Source organism: Cygnus atratus, chromosome 4 (assembly GCF_013377495.2).
Source record: "Cygnus atratus isolate AKBS03 ecotype Queensland, Australia chromosome 4, CAtr_DNAZoo_HiC_assembly, whole genome shotgun sequence".
NCBI lineage: Eukaryota > Metazoa > Chordata > Aves > Anseriformes > Anatidae > Cygnus > Cygnus atratus.
In genome coordinates this window covers 66,784,281-66,798,187 of record NC_066365.1, presented here as the reverse complement: position 1 = coordinate 66,798,187, position 13,907 = coordinate 66,784,281, and the positions used below count along the sequence as shown (strand labels likewise).

The window sequence follows — 13,907 nt, the reverse complement described above, 5'->3', positions numbered from 1 at the left end:
GAAGCCTTATTTCAGCTGTCCTTTCTGCATTTGACATCAGTGAGAACCATTCTGAGACAGAAGGAAGCACACATTAATATTTATCTGAGAGAAAACCAGTAGACCAGATCCTTATTAATCAAAGTCAATGAAGCTATGCAGTTGAGAATGTGGTCCAGTATTTACAAACATACATGTTGCAGCCAGATTGGTTTCATGCTGTTTCTCCTCCAGAAACGATGTTCTCATGCTTCTTCGTTTACTCTGCTAACAAGTTGAACAAGGTATTTAGCAACACAATTTATAGAAAGAAAAATAAATGGCATTGCATTATTAGCTATAGGTGAAAAGGAGCTGTCATACTTGAGAGAAACAAATGCAATTCATCTGTCCACAGACAGAAAAGTACTAAACTAAATGAGCTGCTTATCTCATATTTGAAATTCAGGTTTCATCTTTTCAAAAAGCTTTGGAGGAAGGGAGAGGGGTGCAGAATATGACAGTTTGTCAGGTATGTATTTGTAAGTGGCTGAATCAATCTTTGAATGTCTCCTGGAGAAACTGAGAAGGTTCATGTGTTGTGCACAACATATAGAGAGTAACCAGAAACTGTTAGAATTTGTCCTCCTTCAGCATGACTTTGTTCAAGTTCTCTTTGAGAGATGAGACTTTTCTACAGTCACCCAGTTCTTATTTACCTCACCTGCCCTAATACAGGAAACTGCAGGAATTTAAATATCAGGCTTTTTTTAGATGCCAAATGTCTGATCATCTTTCTTCTAGCATGAGATCCAGAAAAAGCATAGTAAAAAACAGTAAATTAACAGCAAAGTCACCAACAAGTATGTCGCCAACACTGTTCATTTAACCAGTGATAGAAAAAAACGAAGACTACAGTTCAAAAACACACAGGAAACATGAGAAATGAAGAGAGGGTTTAAATAAGAATCTGAAAAGTAGAAATTTCTATGGGAGCTGGGAAGAAACTGAACTGTAAGCTATCGAAAATGTCCTTTTTTTTGTTCTTTTATTTCCTGGGAGATGCGTTCGGTGTCTGGTACTGTCTGTTGATAGGAGTAAGTTACTATACTAGATAGACTCTAGCTTCTAATGTGTTATTGAAATTCCTGTGTTATTTGAGAGTGAGAGACTCTTTCAAGCTGTCTGAACAAATTCTTAATGTCTTTTTCCTCTCCTCGGAGCCCCCATCACTGGTTTAGCAATTGAATTGCACTGCTGATCCTGAGATCACCTCAAAACTTGTAACTGTCATGAGCATGCCTTGGTTGTTCAGGTTTTCACATCACCATGGAAGCCAACAGGAGAGCTGATAGCAAATGCAGAAGTCCAGGGACAGCCTTGAAAATATCAATCAGTGCAAGAAGCTGAGCAGCTGCTCTTCAGCTGCACAGCATAATTTATTATTTTTGTTGTCTAATCCTTCCTAACTCTTTGTTTTTATGACCTGATCAAACACTACTGTTGGTTAAATATATTGATTTATACTCTGTTTTCACCAACTTCACAACATTCTCTAAACATAAGAAATATGGGCAGCTATTATTTGAATTCATTGACTCAGTTGCTTTGTGAGTTAAATTGGCCACAAGCAGTTTGAAGTAACTTACAGAAAAAATAAATAAAATAAAATAAAATAAAAAATAAAATATAAAATCAAATCAAATAAAATATTAATGAAATTCCTTACTGAATTGACAAAAAATTTTAGACAAGCAGAAAACAACAGCTTAGACAAGATCCAGTCAAGAGGCTAAGGTAAATAAATATCTTTAAAGCTGTTAAATTTTTAGCAATCATACTGATACACAACTTCCGCATTTGATGAAGTTTTACTTGGCATCCTCAGCAGGGAACTGCTCTTTTAAATTGGGTCCATGAATTACTACCCACAGAAAACTGACATATCTGAACTCACTTAATAGTTCAGTAACACTATAGATATTAAAATTTTAATCTGCGTATAGGCAGTTAAATAAGTTTAGAACAATTCAGTAACACCATTGCTATGAAATATCCAAAGACAAGGACTTGCATCCACCTCTACATACTATGGCGATAGCAGTGGGCATCCAGGCATGAAAAATAAAAGCTATCAAGGAGAAAAGTGCAAACAAACAAATAGCCACAAGTAGAGGACAAGTAAAAGGCAACACAAGACAGCAGAACATATCCTCCAAAGAGATATCCTGGGGGAAAGTCCATTAAGTTGCAAAAATCCTCAAGAATGATGTTTAAGTGCTTATTAGTGAGGTTTCCATTTCTGCAGCAGCATGCACCCACTTCTAGGTAGCTTGTGCAAATTATTACAGAGTTATGCCCATGGGGAGAAGGTACTTCAATTAGAGGTTACATTTATAATGTAATTAAATACCTAATTTATTAAAAGAAATGCAAATCACATCAGTTTCTAAGTGGCCGCAGTGGCACTTAGAGCATGCTACGTAACAGCTTTGTTTTAATAATTAAACTGTGTATGCCCTTGGTAACAGCAGTTCCAAAATGGCATGTTGCTCACTGCTCTCTTAAGAACCACACTGAATATAAATAATGAGAAATGGAATGATAGCATTTGTGTGAGAGAATTGGGATAGCCACATTAAGCAATATTAGTTGGAATTTTTGAAAGCTTTATATATACGTATACATATATATTTATGTTTTATCATCACAGTGGCTTTTGCAGGGTCTCACACCCCATAGTGAGTCCGGTCAGTGAAGCTTTGCCATAGTTTTAATAGCAAAGTTGGCTCTTTGAGAAGTTGTAACTTTTGTGCAGATTCTTCAGTAACTGTCTGGTGAGGGAATGAGCATCTGGTTGATACCTATCACCCCCAGTACAAGACAAATTCAGATGATTTGCTGTAACAGTAAGCTCCAATAGATTAAATAGAGACAAGCAGCCCTAAAAATTGTTGAAATATATAAAAATTTATATTGGTGTTAAATTGATATTACATGTGTTCCATCATTAGTGAGGCTGCTGCTTCACCATAGGCAGTTATTAATGCATTAGATAGACACGTTGGAAACAAAGGCCAAGCTACACCAAAATATCTAATTTTAAAATGCAGTTAGACTAAAGTAAAGGGGTACCATGTATCTTCTAGGACTATTATTTGATCATTTTCTCATATAGTGGGGAACTTTGAAATGAGCAGATAGGTAAACATGTTAGTGCAAAATTTCTGAAACAAATAGGAATAACAAGCAAGAACTGAAACTATTTCTCCCCTGCCAGCCCAGGAGTAAGGTTGTGGTGATATGAAGGTTTACACTCGTTCCAGAGCTTGCCCATAGCTGAGCAGCTCTCACTTCAGATTTCCACCTTTTTCTGCATGTCTGGGAGAGAATCCTTCCAGGACTGAAAGTATGTGGCCCATATGGAGCCTGGTGAAATCAGCTGGACCTTCTGATTTTGTAGAGGTGAGTCTCTCCTTGGCTTTGCTGCAATGTTAAAGCCAGATTCTGCAGCCTGCAAAACACAATATGGGAACCTTTCTTAATGCTTTCTACTTTAATTTCCAACATGCTTACCCTCCTGTCTTTTCTCACCTGATTACTAATAGATGATTTAATACGAGCATAAATTACCCTCGTCAAAACAAAAGTAGATGAAAGGGTGTCCTGGTTAAAAAGTTTTCTTCTTTGAATTTAAGCAGTCACATCTAAGGCAACCACTGAAATTCTCTTCTCCAGATAAAATGTAAGTGGTCTATTGAGGCCGTGATAAGAAATAATTTACAGCTGCCTTCTTCAAGTGCTCTATCAACTATATATTTAATGCTTATTGAAATATCAAGCTTTCATCCAACTCTTTATATGCACAGGAACCTAATCTAGCAAGCTGCTTTTTCACTGATTATCATTGGGTTATTTAGGATTCCAAGAACGTTATTTTTTTTTTTATATGCAATAAAGATCACAGGTTATTTACGTGTATATATTTACCTGCTCATATACAGAATTAGACTATTTTGCTTACATATGTTGGCATGTTTCCAGTACAATAGTCAATAGAGAGATAATAATTCTCCTGAGGTTTTTGGTTGGTTGGTTGGTTGGTTGTTTTTTCTGTGGTTTGTTTGTTTTTGTTTTTTGTACAGGTGGTATCTCATTCTATTTTACTGCTAAGCAGCCCACCCTTTAAATTATGATGTTCACATCTAAAAAAAGCAACTGAAGAATGCTGTCAGACCTCTGATGGTGCCATGCTATTACCACACAGCAGTGCCCCTGAATATTTCTAACCTTATTTTATCTTGGCTAGGATGTTGTTATTGTAAATAAATACCTTTGTTGTTTTGAGAATAAACTAAATTGTACACAAAGATTTCTTATTCATCCATACAAACTTGAAGAGGATTACATCTGTTGGAGAGAAACCTAGTCATATCACTTGTTGGTTTTCAGATGGAACTTAAATGTTTAGCTTGGGGTATTGCAACTTGGAGGAAAAAACTAATTAATTAAAAAAAAAAAAAGTCCCAGTGGGATACTACCACTAGAGTGCAGAAAATATTCCTCTGTCTAATATCCTGGCATCAGCCTTGGAAAATAACTCCTCATACTACAAGCCTAATCCACCACATTATTAAGCAAAATCTACTAAAATTTTTAGATGATCATGATGATGACTTGACCTGTTCTAACGAGCCTGAGGCCATCATCTGCTCTCACAAGATAAGGGCAATTTGTTTTCATGGCATAACCAGGACTGAAAATGGACCAATAACAATGCAAGATACTGCAGATTACTTGACACTGGGAACTTGCCATGTCATTACTTTTTTTCCATAAGTAAGAGGAAAACTCAATGCTTCCTCTAATAAAGCTTTCTATAATATTTTTGTTTCCCTTGGCAGCATTTACCAAGCAGAGTAAAAAGGATGGTAGTTTCTACAGCAAGGCAGTTGTCAGACGGACAATAAAAGTCCTGAAAGGCACTCTTCAAAAATATCTACAAGACACAACATAAATTTGGTTGGTTCTTTTCCTTCATGTGCCTCACTCCAATTAAACTTAAACCACAGTAAAGGGAACAGTATCATTTAGTTATCCAAGGCTCTAGTGCAAGGGGTGGATTCTCTGCCTCACTCCAGCAAACTACAGCCACATGGCGCTGCCTTAACTCATTTTTCATTCTGGAGTACGGACTCCCCTTCCACCCATGGAGTCTCATACAGTTACATCACCTTCATGCTGAATAGCTCTGCTACTGCTTTGGATCCCAGAAGTACATCTCTCTACCATACCATCCTTAATGAAAAGAAGAAATATATCTCTGAAAACTAAGATGCAGAGCCAGGAAATTAAAGAAATGAGACAGACAGCAGCTTATTTCCAAGCACATAGTCAGCTACTGAAAGCACTGCCAGGAGCACAAATTCTTCTCCCTAAAGGATTGTTACCAGTGAATCCCACTTAGTGGCTGTGGGGCATGTGGGAAGGGTCACTTCCCTTGTGTTAACTCTCTAAATAAATTATTGGCCTCATTCCCTAAATAGGACTTGAACATTTTCTCATTTCTACCTGAAAAGCACTTGTATTATTTGGAACTCATCTTTGGAAATGGGCCTGGCCAAAGTGTTCCTGGAATCCACTGGAAAATCAACGTTAAATAATAATACTGAAACTTCTGCTGCCAGCAGCCTGTTACCTCTGCTCACATAGCACTGCCAGAAGCAGATACTGTCAGTTGTTATGATGCTGGTAATATACCAAATGCTTTCATTCCACATTTAATGGGTCCAAAAGAGTAGGAATGGTCTTCATTACTACTGTTAAATTTAAAGAATGCTTCCTTTTTCTATTTCAGCAGGATCTTTGGCCTTGACAACAGTGAAGAAACCACATCCCCAAAGACAAAATGATTGAAGTGGATTATTTCTCCACTACCCTCTAATTTTAAATGACAGGTGCAGATATGTCTCAAGAGACTGACAGTTTTCTTACCATGGTTTGCATTTGAAAGGTATTTGGGGTTTGCATTTGAGTTTTTGTGCTTTCTCTTGCTGTGTCAGTTGCCAGGTTTGGAAGTCAAGTCTTGTAAACCACATAATTCCTGGAAATGAGTTTCAGACCTGTGAATGCTGACTCACTGGCAGTTAAGTACATTTTCATAAGTACCTCAGTAACTTCTAGAGCCAGGAATTTCAGAAATAACCTTCTGTACTGCAGATTGTTGACAGGTAAAATTATGTGCCAGTTTAAGGTAAAATAGAGGACTTTTCATTACCCATCTAAACTGCATTCATTGTACTGATGAATTTAATGGCTAGAAATACGAACAATGTATACCATACTTATAAAGACTGACTACACACTTAATAGAAACTATGTCTACATGTATCTTATGCAGCTCATCCAATATTCCCATTTCCAGTACAATTAAGAGCATTACATGCAGCCCACAAATGGCCCATCTGGCCTCTCCTGCTGTTGTACTAAAGCACCCAAACCACATGAAGAGCTGCCAAGACTGTTCAGGCACATAAGCAGTGGATGGAACTTCCCTAAAGCTCTTCCTGATGGACAGTGACCCTGAGCTTGAGAGCAATTTGGGTGGCAAGATTTGTAAACCTCATGCCTCTAGCTGAAATCTGAGTGCTAAACAAAAGAGTACAGGGTTCGAGATTCACTTCTTTGGGCTCACAGGTGTAAATTACACCTCATGGTAAAAAATCTTCAATGAAGGGAAAGAGCTTGTCTCACTTGAAGCTTGTATCACTCCTAGTGTAAAAAGGTGCTCTAGGAGCCAAGGAAATAGACCTCTTCTAGGAATGCATTGAGCCAGAGTCCCTCTTTTTGCCCTGTAGCAGTGTTCAGCCCCACAGCTGTGAGAGGGTGGATGTCATTTGACATGGCTACAGTGTCACCACAGTGGATTTTCTGTTGCTGAGAGATTCTGCTATAGCAGATGTTGCTAGGAGCTGCTGTGGACCCCGAGCTGGAATTGGACATCAGCGAGATACAGCATGTACTTTCCATTACTCAAAGGCTTACTGCAGCTATATATTATAATGGGTTTTCATGCTTGCACTTTCCTCTCTCGTCTTTAAATGATTCTGCAGTGGGGAGGAAGTCTATTTGAGACTTCATTAGGTGGTGACCCAGTTCATGACTCGAAGCGGAAACCTCTTCCAGCTGAAATGCCATCTCTTGCTGAGTGTACAGCCACTGCTGGGGTTTCACCCCACAGGCTGGCAAATAACAAAAAGAGGGGTCTGCTACACAATGGTGGCTATTCTGTCAAAATACAGATAATACACTTACGTGCTCAACTGACCATTTTTCTGTTTCCTCCCTCCTCTCCTTCACTTCTGTTGTGGTTTAGCCCGGCTGGCAGCCAAACACCACACAGCCGTTCGCTCACCCTCCCCCCTCCCTCTCCGGGATGGGGGAGAGAAACGGGAAAGTGAAGCCTGTGAGTTGAGATAAGGACAGTTTATTAAGACAGGGAAAATAATAACAATAATAATAATAATAATAATAATAATAGTAATAATGTGTACAAAGTGATGCACAATGCAATTGCTCACCACCCGTTGACCGATGCCCAGCCTATCCCCGAGCAGCCAGCCCCCCCACCCCGGCTAGCCACCCCTATATATTGTTCAGCATGACGTCAGATGGTATGGAATACCCCTTTGGCCAGTTTGGGTCAGCTGTCCTGGGTCTGTCCCCTCCCAGCTCCTGCTGCACCCCCAGCCTGCTCGCTAGCAGGACAGAGCGAGAAGCTGAAAAGTCCTTGGCTTGGTGTAAGCATTGCTCTACAACAATTAAAACATCAGCATGTTATCAGCGCTCTTCTCATCCTAATCCAAAACATAGCACCCTGCCAGCTACTAGGAGGAAGATTAACTCTGTCCTACCTGAAACCAGGACAACTTCATAAAAAATTATCCTTTTTAATTCTTTTGTCCGTTTAGGAAGAATATTTCCCTCACTCGAGAAACTAGTTTGGCCAAGCTGATGGTTCTTTTCAAGATTTTCCTTCGCTTGTTTTGAAGTTTGAAAGAGCAAAAATGACTCACATAGGTGAAACTCTGCACAGCCGCACATGCAGGCAGGTATGGGTGACCTTTAGCTTCGCTCTTGCTGGCTGGATCACACTGCTGTGCCTGATCTGAGCTGATTCAGATGTTGCTCTCCCTCTCTCTCTCCTTCCCCCCTCCGCACTCCTTGCAAATCCCAGTAGTGGCAGCGAAAAGACAGATGATGCCAAAGCTACTAGAGGCCTGGAAATAATTATTTTGTTAGCCTGAAGTGCACAGCTTCATATTCCCTAGGGTGGAAATATCCTGATACCTGATAGCTTACATTATAGAATATTGTATATTATAGATATAGTAATAATAGGATAATTTCTAATATTATAGGAACTGTCCTGTTATTATAATTATTATATTTAATTATGTATAATGTCCTATTATATAAGATTATAAGAAGCACATTATATAGCATATCCTGTCCTATAATACTGGATCCCATCTGACTTCAAGAATGCCGTCTCCTTGAGTCCTCATTTCTTCCTCCTGGATCCCCTGTACTGTGGGACCTCTGCACCCTGCTGTACCCTGGGGCCATATGTGGTCCTTTCTGGCAGCTTCCATGTGTGCATTTTCCCACTGAATTCACAGTACCTTGTAGTTGGGAGAGGCTTTCCCCCAGACAGCATTCTCTGAGAAATGCTGAGTCAAGAGGAATGAAACTATTCAAGCATTTGGATTAAATTTAGCAGTTACTTCCAGATCAAACAAACAAAAAAAAAACAAAATACCTCAAATACCATCTCAACTTTTATCTTCAAAATGCTAAAATATAGCTTTCTTAAGAAGTAGTAATATTTTTCCGCATAATGAAAGAAAAAAAATGATAGGTAAAATAAAAGTTTGGTTTCCGCCTAAGATATTTTTTCGAACTTTAAGAAAAATATCCAAATTTTAGTTTGAAATCATTTATTCTCCCCATTCTTTTTTTTTAGTTTGGCCATAGAATCAAAAAATATATATTTTTCTCCTATTGTTCTGTGCAGGAGACTTTCCCCCTTAGCTCAAAATCTAAATCACATTCATGTATTGATAGGCAAAATAAATAAATAAATCTAAAACTAGCTCACTGTGGGCTGAGAGGAACAGAATTTTCTATTTGTTCCCTTGAAGTAGGTGCAGTAATAAGGTTACCTGAAAGCCTAAAGGCAAATTAATGTGTTTTAAAGTTAAACACTTTCTCAGTTTCTATTTAATTACTTTAGAAAAAGCAGGGTAGTACTAAAATATTGGTGTGTAACAGAACTGTTTCAATATTTCTTTTACAAAGTGGTTGAATTCTCTTAGTCAGGAGAAGTCATTTAAGTAAAGAGTATTGCTAGTTGCCAGGCATGTAAACACAAAAGGTATGGTTAACACCTCAGCAAATAGCATAGGAAAATACTTACAAGCCAAATTGATTCCTTAGGCTGTTTTTCAATAAATAAATAAATAAAACAATATAATATAATGCATGAAGGGTCACAGCAAAGCACTGCCACCTCTGGAAGCTCAGAGCAGGGGCAGGTAGCCTTCATTGTCCTTCCAGGGGCTCTTTCTAGAACGGTCAGAGGGAGATGCTCCAAAAGAGCCTCTGTTTCTCATATTCACCCTCAGTCTGTGCAGTATGAGAGGACCTCATAGCCTGTAACCTGCCCAGTGCCCTCACAGGGTTGGAAAGAGCTCTTACATCCTCTCTTTACAGAGAAATTAAGAAGATGGATAAGGCACGGGCTGCTGGGCAAGGGTCACTGCACCCTGCATATAACAGAGGAGGAAATATTTCAGGAAAACCCTCTTTTATGTCCTTCCCCTCCGGTTGGGATGAGTCTCTTTTGAGAATGTTTCTCCTAGCACAACACTTCAGTGTGAACTTTCAAAATCACCAAAGGGAATTAACACCCAAATGACCACAACTTTTTGTTGCATTTTTGTCTCTAAAGGTTCTGGGGGCTTTGGAAAACTGAAGCAGTAAGAGAAAGTAAGGACTCTCTCACATCAATGTACAGCCTGTTCCTAAAATTTTTAAGTGTTTAAGCACTTATGCATCTAGATTCTTGCCGGTAATATAAGAGTTGCTACATACATTTGTAATGCCATCTGAGAACTCTCTCAGGAAGGAAGGCAAAGAAATTTTCTGATACCATTAAAAGAGTTCACACATCCATTTGCTATGACGAGAAAGGGTTTTTGCTAGGGGTACTGCTTTTTAAAAGTGTGTATATGGGGGGGGGGGGGGGGTTACAAAGAACAGGCAAGAGGAGGGATAGACAGAAAAGGCAGAAGGAAAATTACAGAGATCATTTCTCCCAAGTGACCACTTTTTCAGAAAGCTCAAGCAGGGATGTTTATCTCTGTAGGCTAAATCAAATGAATAAATGACATCTTTCTGGGACTTCAGTCATACAACCCAAATGTAACTGTTATACCCAATCATTCTCCATACATTGGTTTGACAATTTAATTTCTAATAGTAAAAATCAAGCAAAGATGTTTACCTGCTCTCCTCCAAAACAAGTTTCATAGCTGAAGTTTTCCCTGCATACATTATCCCTACATTTACTTCCTGATGATCCATTATTCTCAACTACTGACTTCCCTAGATTTCTCGCTGAGATAAAGTGAACTCCTCCAGTAGCATGTCAAATGGGATCTCAGCAAACTGCAAATTAGACTATGCACGGCAGGAGATGAACATCTATAAGCTACTTCAGTGCTCAGTATTGATTCCAGAGCCCAAACCTTCCCTCCATGGTCAGCACACTTCTGTATGCAGAGGCATAAACACTAATATCAGACAGTAACAGCTCTCTGCATTATGTTTTGAAATTAAAAGAGTATTTTGTGAGCCTACATCTTATTTTTGTCATTATTCTAGTTTGTTTCCATTCAAAGCTTCCCAAATAGAGTCCATTTTTCTAGAAAGCAATTTGAGACTAAAATAAATAAATAAATCGATTAATTAAAATTCAAAGTCAACGAAATTGAAATGTATTTTGGATGACACTTTCAATATTCAAACACTCTACTGAGGAATGCAAAATTGTGATACCCAAACACCTGTAACTCAAGCAAAGCAGCTGTTCGTAAGTCCCCTTGCACTGAGTTAATATTTAGATTTGTTACAGAAAATTTGTAGTTTGTGCCTTCCTTTTATTGACTTTAATAGTAGGTCTAAGCCAGTGCCCTTGAAGATTTCATCCACTGCATCTCTTAAGATAAATATCACAGCACAGATGCATGGATGGTACACAGTATCTAAACATATTTACAGCCCACATAGTACAGCAGGGAAAGCTCTGTTGGATCTGTACTCTGGTTGTAAACTGTAAGTTTCCAGCCCAAAAGCAGCAGAGCTACCCTGCAAGACTAGCACATCTCAGCTGCTTCGAGAACCAGGGAAAGGACATGCCCATGGTACCTCCCTGGTGTGCCAGCTGCTGGATTTTGGACAGGTCCCTGCAGAGTGCTGCATGAGGGTGCGGTATGAAAGGATGCTTAATCTCATCTAACCTCAAGGTATTAGGGGAAAAAAAGAAAGATGATAGCATTTGCTTTCCCATGTCTTGATGGACAACTTGTCTAAAGAAAGGAAATTAATTTGATTTCTCTACTGTGAACCCCTTGATCCCTCAGACTAACAGAGTTAATGTTTTGTTCCCAAATAAAGCTGGATTTTGATCAAATTCAGTGCCTAACCAAATAGGAGTATACATGCTTTCCCCCAGTTTCTCCCTGGTGTTCTGGGAAAAGCACATCACCTCAGGTGGCTGGGGCTCCAAGAGGAGCAGCAAGGAGTGGTTGGGCTGTGTCTGGTTCAAAGGCAAGGTGAATAAACTTCAAGTGCACACATTTACCAATAGCTGCACAACTCTACCCACTGCATTTTCAGGACAGTCTTGGCTGCTGTGGCAGCAGTGCCTTGTTCTTCCAGCACAGCCCTTTCAACCTGACCTGTGCAGCAAACAAAATTCCTTTCCCCAGTGTGGTTGGTGGTGCTGAACATGTTTCTGGCCATGCAGCCAGTAAGGACAGAGTCCACTCTCATGTAGGTCACAGCCTAATTTCTGCCACCCTTCTATGCTACATTTCGCTATTCAAAGGTTTGGAGCAAACCACATTTTGCAGATCTGCTTGGATGGCCCTGAAGCCTAGAAGCTAAAAAATCCCCTAGGACTAAATGTGGTTCTTACTATCTTCCCAACTACATTGCTTAAAATCAACACTCAAAACAAAGAAACAAAGAAACACACACACAAAAAATGTTTGTTTCATAGAACTTCTGCATTTCTCCATTCTTCTAATTCACTTTCAGACATGTTTCCATTTCACTTCCAATCTTTTACTGTTATTTTCTTCCTAATATGTTATGGCTTCAAGTAATCAGAAATATCATCTATTTTCTCAGGTTCTGTTTGTGAACACTACATACCAGCTTGAACTACACATTTGCAGTTTGCACACTGGTAATACTGAAGTTGTCCCTCACAAGGTCACCATAGAAATATAATTTTCTCAAAATAAATTTCCTCAAATATCTTTCTGAGAAAAGCCAAGGAGAACATTTTGCATGTTGAAAAAAACATCATATTTTTAGTTTGTTTCATGTTCGCGTGAAAATTGGGGATCTTGACCAGCTGTCATTGAAAATAGCATCAACTCCTGTTAAGACAAAGTCAGTGGAATTGCCCTGGTACATGATTTTCCACAAGTTTAAGAGCAATTATACCAAACACATCCAGATTGCATGAAGTTACTTTATTTTCAGTAATGACAGAATTCATTAAAATAATTATTAATTTTGATTTGCATTTACTCCGTAATAATTTGGGAATGTAAGAGTAAAATTTCCAGGATGACACCACTAGAGGGACTTCTGAAATGGATGAGAAACCACCTGGAAGGGTATTCCCAACTAGGAGGGCTGCCCAGGGAGCCAAAACACGTTCACCTGGATTTTCTTTAAGGAAAAAACAACAACACTTTGTTGTTAACTGTAACACATCAAGGCAATAAATCAAGTCAGTATAAAGGGCCTGTGACAGTGGAGAAAGCATCCCTGAGCTGCGTGCTAGGAACAAGTGGATTTCATCTTCATCCCACTACCTGTCATCCCAAGGAAAAAAAAAATCTTATCCCATCTTTCCAAGTGTAATGTAATAGCTTATCCAGCAGGCAAGGTTGGTGCTAGTGCTAATAAGTTCCCCATGTCATTCTGCCCAATATTTGGAATCAATGAGTTGTGCTCCAGCCCGTGATGGACAGGTTCACAGAAATTTTCCACCCACTATCTAATGTGGGATGCCACTGGACAGAAAAGCTGTGTTACTTAATACCAGTCACCTGAACTGGCACAACGCTGTGCTGGCCATGACTGCTTAATACCAAAGTAACCTCCCAAGTCATTATGGAAGCAATAACTTTCATTCTGCATGTTCTATCTCATTGCATTTGGCAGGCAAAACTTGGTGCTGTAGAAAAGAGTCAACTCATTATACTAGGAAAACAATTGCTGAGCAGCAACACACATTTTCTCAGTTAAATTATTATTGTATAGCCTTATTTTACAGCTAGGCTAGACAAAGCACCAGAGAATGTGCAATAGGGAAGAATACCCAGCTGACAGTATTAAAAAAAATTTTCTTCAGATGTGTTTTATCTGCAGAAATTTTCATAAGCTTGTTGGGAATCTTAATATTTGAGGTGGAAAAGGCCCAGAAGTCTGGCAGCTCTGCATAATGCACTTACTTAAAAAAAAACAGTAAGACTATAAGGTCCTTCGAGATACTGACTGAATGCTTTATGAATCCTAAAACATGTACGTTTTAATTTGGTATGTTCTTTTAGCATTTCTTTTAAACATTTTCATGGAGTAAATTG

The 13,907-nt window shown here is 38.9% G+C and overlaps 1 long non-coding RNA gene across 1 annotated transcript; it reads right to left on the bottom strand.

Annotated features, from left to right (window-relative positions):
* Nucleotides 1–2,028: 2,028 nt before the first annotated feature.
* LOC118248423 (uncharacterized) lies at nt 2,029–7,582 on the bottom strand. The gene is made up of 3 exons (XR_004778750.2): nt 7,539–7,582; nt 7,273–7,421; nt 2,029–3,472 (listed from the first exon to the last, which is right to left on the bottom strand). It is a non-coding gene; the product is annotated as an uncharacterized LOC118248423 (long non-coding RNA).
* Between the last annotated feature and the right edge of the window lie 6,325 nt (nt 7,583–13,907).